We start from the raw sequence: 8,032 nt of genomic DNA, 5'->3' as shown, positions 1-8,032 counted from the left end.
GATCCATGACCTCCTGGTTCATAGGTCAGTGCTCAACCACTGAGCCATGCTGGCCAGGCTAATTGTTTAATTTATTGATGAGAGAGAGAGAGAGCGAGAGAGATCAGTTTGTTGTTCCACTTATTTATGCATTCATTGGTTGATTCCTGTATGTGTCCTCATTGGAGACTGAACCCACAATCCAGGTGTATTAAGACATTGCTCTAACCAACTGATTAACCAGCCAGGGCAATAAATGTATATCATTTTAAACTGCTCAGTTTAGGGATAATTTGTTACATGGCAGTAGATAGCTGATAAACATATATTTTTTCTTAGCCCATTGAAAACTATATTCCTTTATTAGAGGAGTTGAATTCTCCACTTTCATTTGCTTGTTTTTTAGTTTTTTAATTTTCTTCAGTTACAGACATACACACACCCTTTAATTTGAGGCATTCGTGACACTTGCATATGACACGTTGAGGCCCAGCAAAGTACCTGAGACCCTGTTAGCATTGCCATAATAAGACGGGTACATTCTCAGCACCTCTTGGCACTGCCCAAGGCAGAGTCCTACGCGATGCTTGTTCGATAACGCCGAGGTGTGTCATTGCCTGGAAGGCTGTCTGGTATTTATAGGAAGCTGAAAGTTAGGCACTGGGGAAAAATGAGTTCCAGACTGTTGCACTTATTTTCAGATAGAATCATAGTCTCTGAAAAATTGTGTAGGAGGTTGAGCTGATGGGGAATTCAGCGTGCTTGCATGGCTCACTGGGCTTGTATAGTGGAGGAGAAAAATCGTCTTGTTGGTTGGGGAGACGACAGTCACATCTCCTCAGCTGCCTGGTGATAGATGTTCGAGGACAGGCTGAGGACACAGCTGCGTTCTTTTTCTGACTTGAAGCCACGGAGTTGCATTTTAAAGTAAATCGACAAAAGGAAGGTGCTTTGACAGAAACATTGTGAGGCTCGTCTCATTGGCGGGCCAAGCTGGTTGACAAAAACGGAACACTTTGAGATAAGCGTTTGGAAATTTAAAGAGGCGTCTTGTCTGTCATTTGTAATGGCTGAAAACATAGAGAAAAACATACTCTCACATGGAAGGGCTTAGGGGAGCTAAGTTTAATCAATCAATCAGTCAATCAATCCGTTAACAGTAGGCAAACAGCTACTGTATGCCTGTTTTATGGCCAGAGCCGTACTCACTGATGGAAAAATGTAGTTAAATAAGACTCCATTCCTGTTATCAAGGAGTTCATGGAATAGTAGTGGACAGCACATGTAAATGTAAAAAAAAAATCACAGTTCAGTGCAGCGAGGGCTTAGGCTCTGTGGGAGTCCAAAGAGATCAATTGGTCCAACCCACTGGACACAGAGAAGGAAAAAAATAGTCTTTCTCTGAGCAGGCAAATAAAATGGGATAAAGATCAAGGGGAACAGAGAACATTCTAGGTTGAAGGACTAATCTGTGCAAAGGCCCAGAGCTCATCTTCCTCACCTCAACCAGCACATGCAAGCCTTTTGTTTTCTGATTTATCAGAAACTAATTCAGGGAGATTATGCTTAAACTTTTCCCAAGTGACTGCTTTTTGGAATGGATACCAGGCATGCCTAGAGCAGCAGCCTAGAGCCAGGCTCCCTAATTTGGAGACCCTCTGCAGTCAGATCAGGCAATGATATTGGGGACACCAAACTGGCCACGATGATTTACATGACCAGTCCAATGCCCATTTACTAATCGATAGTGGAGGAGAAATGTCAAGTACTTAACAAATTGTTTGCTAACCTGTTGTCGTGGCAATGGCTAATCCTTGAGAGTTCCTTCAGGAAGGGGTTCTGGAGGCACCTTCCCTGACACGCTTGCTAGGCTAGGGCTGAGGACACGTGTATTCCTACAAACATCGGACCAAATACTGTCTCGTAAATTGATTTAAGGGGAAGACATCCTCATCATTTTGGCTCTGTGAGAGTAGTTTGGGGAAGGTTTGCCATGCCCGGGATTTGGGCCCTGTCAAGTCTAAGCACTGTTTCTCCCACTGTAACCTCTCTATCCTCCTTTATTAGTTTTTAATTTTTTTATTAAAAATTTTTAAGTTTCTACATAATGCATGTTTTCTGTAGAAAATGTGGAGAAAATGAAGAAGCACATAGAAGAAATAAAACTCATTCATAAGAACAGAGGTGATTAATGTTATATTTGGAGCACTTTCTTCCAGTCTTTTTTTTTTTAATATTCACATTTTTGTGTTTGTATATTGGTAACACAACTGGGATAATTATGTATGTGATAGTTTACTTCATGTCCTGCTTTATGACCTAACGCTTTACCATAAAATTGTTTCACACTTTGTCCCACACTTTGGACTGTTTGGAGTTCTCAGTTACTGGTAACCGATTGTCCTTCACCTGTGTGCTTAACCAGTCTCTGGTGTCAAACACCTCTGAATTCCCTTGCATTTGTATAGATGACACTTTACTAGTATTGTGTATCCTTGCCTGCAAGTCATAAAATACCTTACTAGGAGAGAATTACTCTATCCACCTCTAAGGATGTTAAAAATGACACATGTGCCCAAACTTCCTTGGGGAAATGTAGCAACTTAGATGCCCACCAGCAGTAACTTTCACTGCCATCTTGCCAAATTCCTGGGCCATTTTGTTCTCCTGGCCCTTTTGTTATGCTAGTATTTCCAGCATGGAATTATCCAAAGTCAGTGGTAGGAAAGTTGTTGGATGTTAGATGTGCTAAGGTCAGTGCTTGGGGAAAGAGAGCCTTTTTCTTCTGTGCTGAAGCAAACAGGATGGGTTTCATAGGTGTTGAGTGGCAGCACCTACCCTGGATAGTTGTGGAATGGGGGCTGCTTCTCACTTGGAGAAGAGAAGGTGGTAGGGATGAGTAGAGGCCCCAGTACCTGAACCATAGGAGTTACTGCTCTTAGTTGCTGAAGGCTGTCTCTCTGGCACTTGCTTCCTATCCCATGGACCAGTTCTTGGCTCTCTGGGCAGCAGTACCCACATCCCTGTCCTACCCCCAGAAGCACCGTGGTAGGACACCCCCAAGCCCCTGCTTCATCCCTCCACGTTGTCGCGTTCACAGGACATATGCCAGACACACACATTCCACGGTACAAAGACAGGTGCACCCCAGAGGTTTCCTCTTTCTCTTGCTGGATCCCAGCCCTCTTCGTCCACCCCACAGCTCACAGCTGCAGGTGCCGCTCTCCCCAGACAGCTGCAGTCATCTGCGTCCTGTCTGGGCTGTGTCCTCCCTTCCCCTCCTCTGCCCCTCTTGGGGCATCTCTGGGGCCTGCCTTGCCGGGAGCAGCTGTTGATTCAGATTTTCATCAGGACTTTGGTAATTAAAACTCGAAGCTCTTCAGACATTTGCGTTCCATTACACTGAGAGAGCAGCTGTTGAAATGTGGGCCAGGGAACCAGAGCCTTGTGTGGTGGTGAGCGTGGGTTTAGATTAATCAGGTCTGTGAGTTACTCCCCTTCTCATCATCCAGAGAGAGGCTTTGGAAAGGCACCCCCCACCTCCAACCCCCCATCTTTATGAACAACTTCTATGTTCCTGCACTGTGCTGTGCTATTCCTGACTAATAGTGTGCGACCTGGGGCCAGACCGCATGGGTTCAGATCCCATCTCTGTCTTTTATTAGCAGTGTGACCCTGAGCAGGTTACTTAACTTCTCTGTAGAATGCAAGAATTGCTAGCTTTTGTCATACATGGTTTGTGGATCAAGTGAAATAACGCAGAGGCCGGAGCACCGAGTAAGTGCCTAATTAGTGTTTGTTTATATTGGAATTTTATTTAGCTCCTGACAGCTCAGTTCACGCTATACAGAAGAGGAAATGGAGCCCTGTGGCGGTAAAGTCGTGTGTGTGAGCACACGGTGAGTGGGGTACTGGCTTTGAGCTGCAGGTGTGTGCCCATCACAGGGCATGCCTGGCTCGCCCTCCCGCTTCTTCCTGTGTTCCAGGAAGGCAAAGACCTCACTCTGGGAATTGCCAAATGCTGTCCTATTCCTGTGGGCAAGTAGGAAGCCCTGGATGATGGGGTTTCTTCATTCCTTGTTGAGTCTCAGGTTTTCCAACCCTCTCTTATTGCAGACATTCAGACATTTCAACAGCAACCTTAAGAAATCAGCATAACCTATGTTTTATCTTCCAGGATCACTGGGACCTTGAATGAGTTTGTGTATGCATGCAGACACACACACACACACACACACACACACACACACACTTTCCCTGGCATTAACAGTCTGTGTCCTGGAGCAGGAGTTTAGATGACCTCCATCTATTGTTCCATCAGTAATAATAGTGGTGGTGTTGCCCGCAGCTGCCATTCTTTCCTGAGAACCACTGTAGCCTGGCTGCCCCCCTCTGGGCTTGGCAGACATCATTAAATTCCACCCCCCAACAATCCTGCAGGTAAGCGTGATTTTCTCTGTTTTGCAGATGAAGAAAGGAGATATGAAGGGTTCAGAAACAGGCCCCATGACACACAGGAAGTGAGTGTGAGGCTGGAGTGTGAGCCTGGCTGTGTAGACCCAGTGGCTATTGCACAGATTCTGACATATCGGTGACTTCTCAGCTCAAGGATGCCATCCCCCGGGTCGCAGCCAGAGCCGGACCCAGGGTTCTCTGGGCAGTGCTTCCAGTGGAACATTCCTATCCCCCATGAAACACGTTTTCTTTGATCACCCCTTTGATACTCTAAGCTCCTGAAAAGCACCAGGTGCAATGGAATGAACTGCAGTAAGAGTTGCTTTGAAAAAATATTTGTTCTTTGCTACCTGAACCTAATCGTTACTGGGAAGGAGCCAGGAGTGGGGGCCAGGCTAACATAGTCTTTTGCTGGGGTCTGTGACCTGGGAAGGCAGTGCCATGGGGTCTAGGCTGGTCCAGGGGAGGTGCGGGGGAGGGGGGAACCAAGGGCAGTGAATCATCACTTACATGGAATCAAGGGAGCTTTTAGATGTCTGAATATGACTCCAGCTTGATTAGGGATGGAGGGCTGACCAGAATTGGTCCTGGGGAGGTGCAGAGCCCTATCACAGAGACAACAGAATTGGTCTGAAGGAGGTTCATGACCCTCTGCAGCCCCAGGGGTCACTGGGTCACATGCTTAGCCAGACTTCTTGACCCCCAGGCCCAGGAGTTACCATAAGACAAGATAGCCCATCCAAAAGACCCAGCTGGTGGGTGTAGCCCCTTAGAGAAGGATTCTGGAAGAATATCAGAGGTCAGTGGTTGAAGGCCTTACATGGAGCTGGGCTTTGGGACAACAGGATATCTGATGCTGGGATTTACAAAGGGACCCAAAAATTACATGCAGTTGGCAACCCCTCCACGTGATTCTGATTCACCCACAAATCTGAAAACACAGCCTTAGGCCAATGACGAGAATGGAAGGCTGTTGCACACACGAATGCCAGGGCCTCCCTCAGCCCGCTGTGTGCTGTTTAACCCCGGTGCTCTCCTAGGACTTTGCTGTACTGGTTGCAATTGAACAACAACAACAACAATAAATGACAATATTGGCCACTGACAGCCCAGGGACATCTGGGCAGCCTCAGCGTATGAGGTGTCCTTGGACCCAGCAACGCACGAGGGAGGGGACTGAGGGTTGGTGCCAGGGCTTCTGGCTCTTTGAGATCCTCACTGTGTGACGTTGTTAAATCATCTACCTTCCACCTAAGTTTCCTCAAAGGCAAAATGGGGATGATAATGAACGTGCCTCGTGGGGTGATCATGAGGATGGGCTGAAAAGAGACAGGTGGAAAGTGTCTTGTCACCTAAATGGAGATGCGTGCTTGGCCGTCTGTCACTTGGAAAGTTGTGCGCAGGCATTTTCTGTCTGCCAGGAAGCCTTGCTTCAGTTTAAATCCCCATGGCCTTGTATATGTAGGGACCTTGTATGTCTTTTGGCTGAGAGATGGCAAATTCATGGACCATGAGTCCAGCTCGATGTGCGAACTCTCCTGAGTACATGGTATGCTTTAAACATGGCTTTGGGATGCCTTTAGATAGGATCCATATTCTTCGGTTTGTTGAACATCCTACTCCTCTGTAATGCTCAGTCTATGGCTTTGCTCATATATATTTTAGTTGCACAGAGAAATTCCTGGAAGTGACCTCTAAGTTTTTGATTCCCAGGTATAGTCCCGGGTGCAGTGGAAGAATGTGCTGCATGTATAACTGGCTATCCTGCAGCCATGATTTGGCACCAGTCGAGCAGTGATGGGGTTGGGGAGGAATATTAATGAACGTCATTTGTCTACCAACATCAGATGTAGGCCCTTCCCAAAACAGCCATATTGGGAACCATGGGGTGGATACTAATCCAGCTGTGGGTAGAAGGGCGGGGGTGGGGGGGTCAGGAAAGGCTTTCCTGAGGGGACCTGGATGCGTGAAGGATATTTCCAAGGGCGAAGAGACAGCGGGGAAAGGGTAGTCCAGGCTTCACCGCCAAGACAAAGACATGAAGTGCTGGTGTGTGTGAGTGACTCCCAGCTAAGCTAGGCTGAGATGTAGAGCATGAGGCGGATGGTGGAGGGGAGGGGACTCTCCTCTCCAAGGCTGCCATCTACGTGTATTACTTGGTGCTCCTGCAGGAAAACAATTCTACTGAAAAGCGTGTGAAGAGTATTTCATGAAGCAGCCCTGGAGGTGTAGGCAAGGTTGAGGGAGCCCACCAGTAGTGCTGAGGCACCCGGGGGGTGGGGGGGCTCAGAACAGGTTTGGAAGGTGGTCCCGTAGGCTTGACCTGTCTGTTGGATATCTCTGTGGCCACATTATTTGGGCACTTAGATACGCAAGCCTGTAAGTTCACGGGACAGGTCTGGAATAAAGATGGAAGATTTTTCAGTGTATAGATGCCATTGAGAGTCATGGTTTGGGTCGAGGTCTTCGAGGAAGTACAGAGAAGAAGACATGCGAGGACTAAGCCTGAGCTCTTCAGCATCTAGAAGTCAAGAGGAGGGGGCTCCAGTCTGGAGGCTGAGAAAGTGGGAGCAGGAAGGGCAATGAGAGAACAGCTTCTGGAATCCAGTGGACCATCAACCGTGTCAACACTGCTGGCAGGGCCAGTGGGGTGAGGGCTGAAGAGTGACCGTCGGAGGTCATGGGTGACCTGGGGGAGTATGGTTTCCCTGTCTTGCTGCCAGCAAAGCCTGATTGGAATGGTGGTCCGATACAATGGCTTGTGATCGACACAGTGACTATAGAGAACTCTTTCCGGTGTCTTGTCCTGAGGGGAAGCAAAGAGATAGGGAGCATGTATACCCTACATGCCTTCAAAATTTTTAAAAAATATATATTTTATTGACTTTTTTACAGAGAGAAAGGGAGAGGGATAGAGAATTAGAAACATCGATGAGAGAGAAACATTGATCAGCTGCCTCCTGCCTCTCCTCCTACTGCAGATGTTCCCGCAACCAAGGTACATGCCTTGACCAGAATCGAACCTGGGACCTTTCAGTCCTCAGGCTGGTGCTTTATCCACTGAGCCAAACGGGTTAGGGCCCTTCAGTAGTTTTTATTTTTAAAGGAAAAAAAGTAATAAAAGAAATTTGGAAGATGGAGAAGAGGAAAATAATACTCTAGACCTACCTCTCTTGCACCATCACTGATAGAATATATTTTAATTTTTAGCTACCTCCCCCATGCATATTTAGCCCCTTGTTATGTTAGTGCAGGATCATTTTTTATCTTGCTTTTCTCACTTAACGTTTTATCCCGAACTAGTGTTTTTCCATGCTGTCTCTGCTACAGTAACTGTGGAGTTTAAAATTTGCATGATCTCATTAGGGCCCATTTCCAACCTCCATATTTCCTGCGGAGTCTGAAACTAATGAAGGGGATGAAGAAAATGTCTGTAAATATTTTGTTGTTTTGCAAAAACAAGCACTCTTAAATCCAGTTTAATGATTGCTCAGTTTAATTAAACACTCTTGGTCTTACTCGTTACCCACTTCTCTGCACTGATTACTGCCCTGATATGCGAGCAAGGATTCAAATGTGTTTTCTTTTTTCCTTCCTT

Source organism: Myotis davidii, unplaced genomic scaffold, assembly GCF_000327345.1.
Source record: "Myotis davidii unplaced genomic scaffold, ASM32734v1 scaffold199, whole genome shotgun sequence".
NCBI lineage: Eukaryota > Metazoa > Chordata > Mammalia > Chiroptera > Vespertilionidae > Myotis > Myotis davidii.
This window is presented reverse-complemented; position numbering follows the sequence as displayed.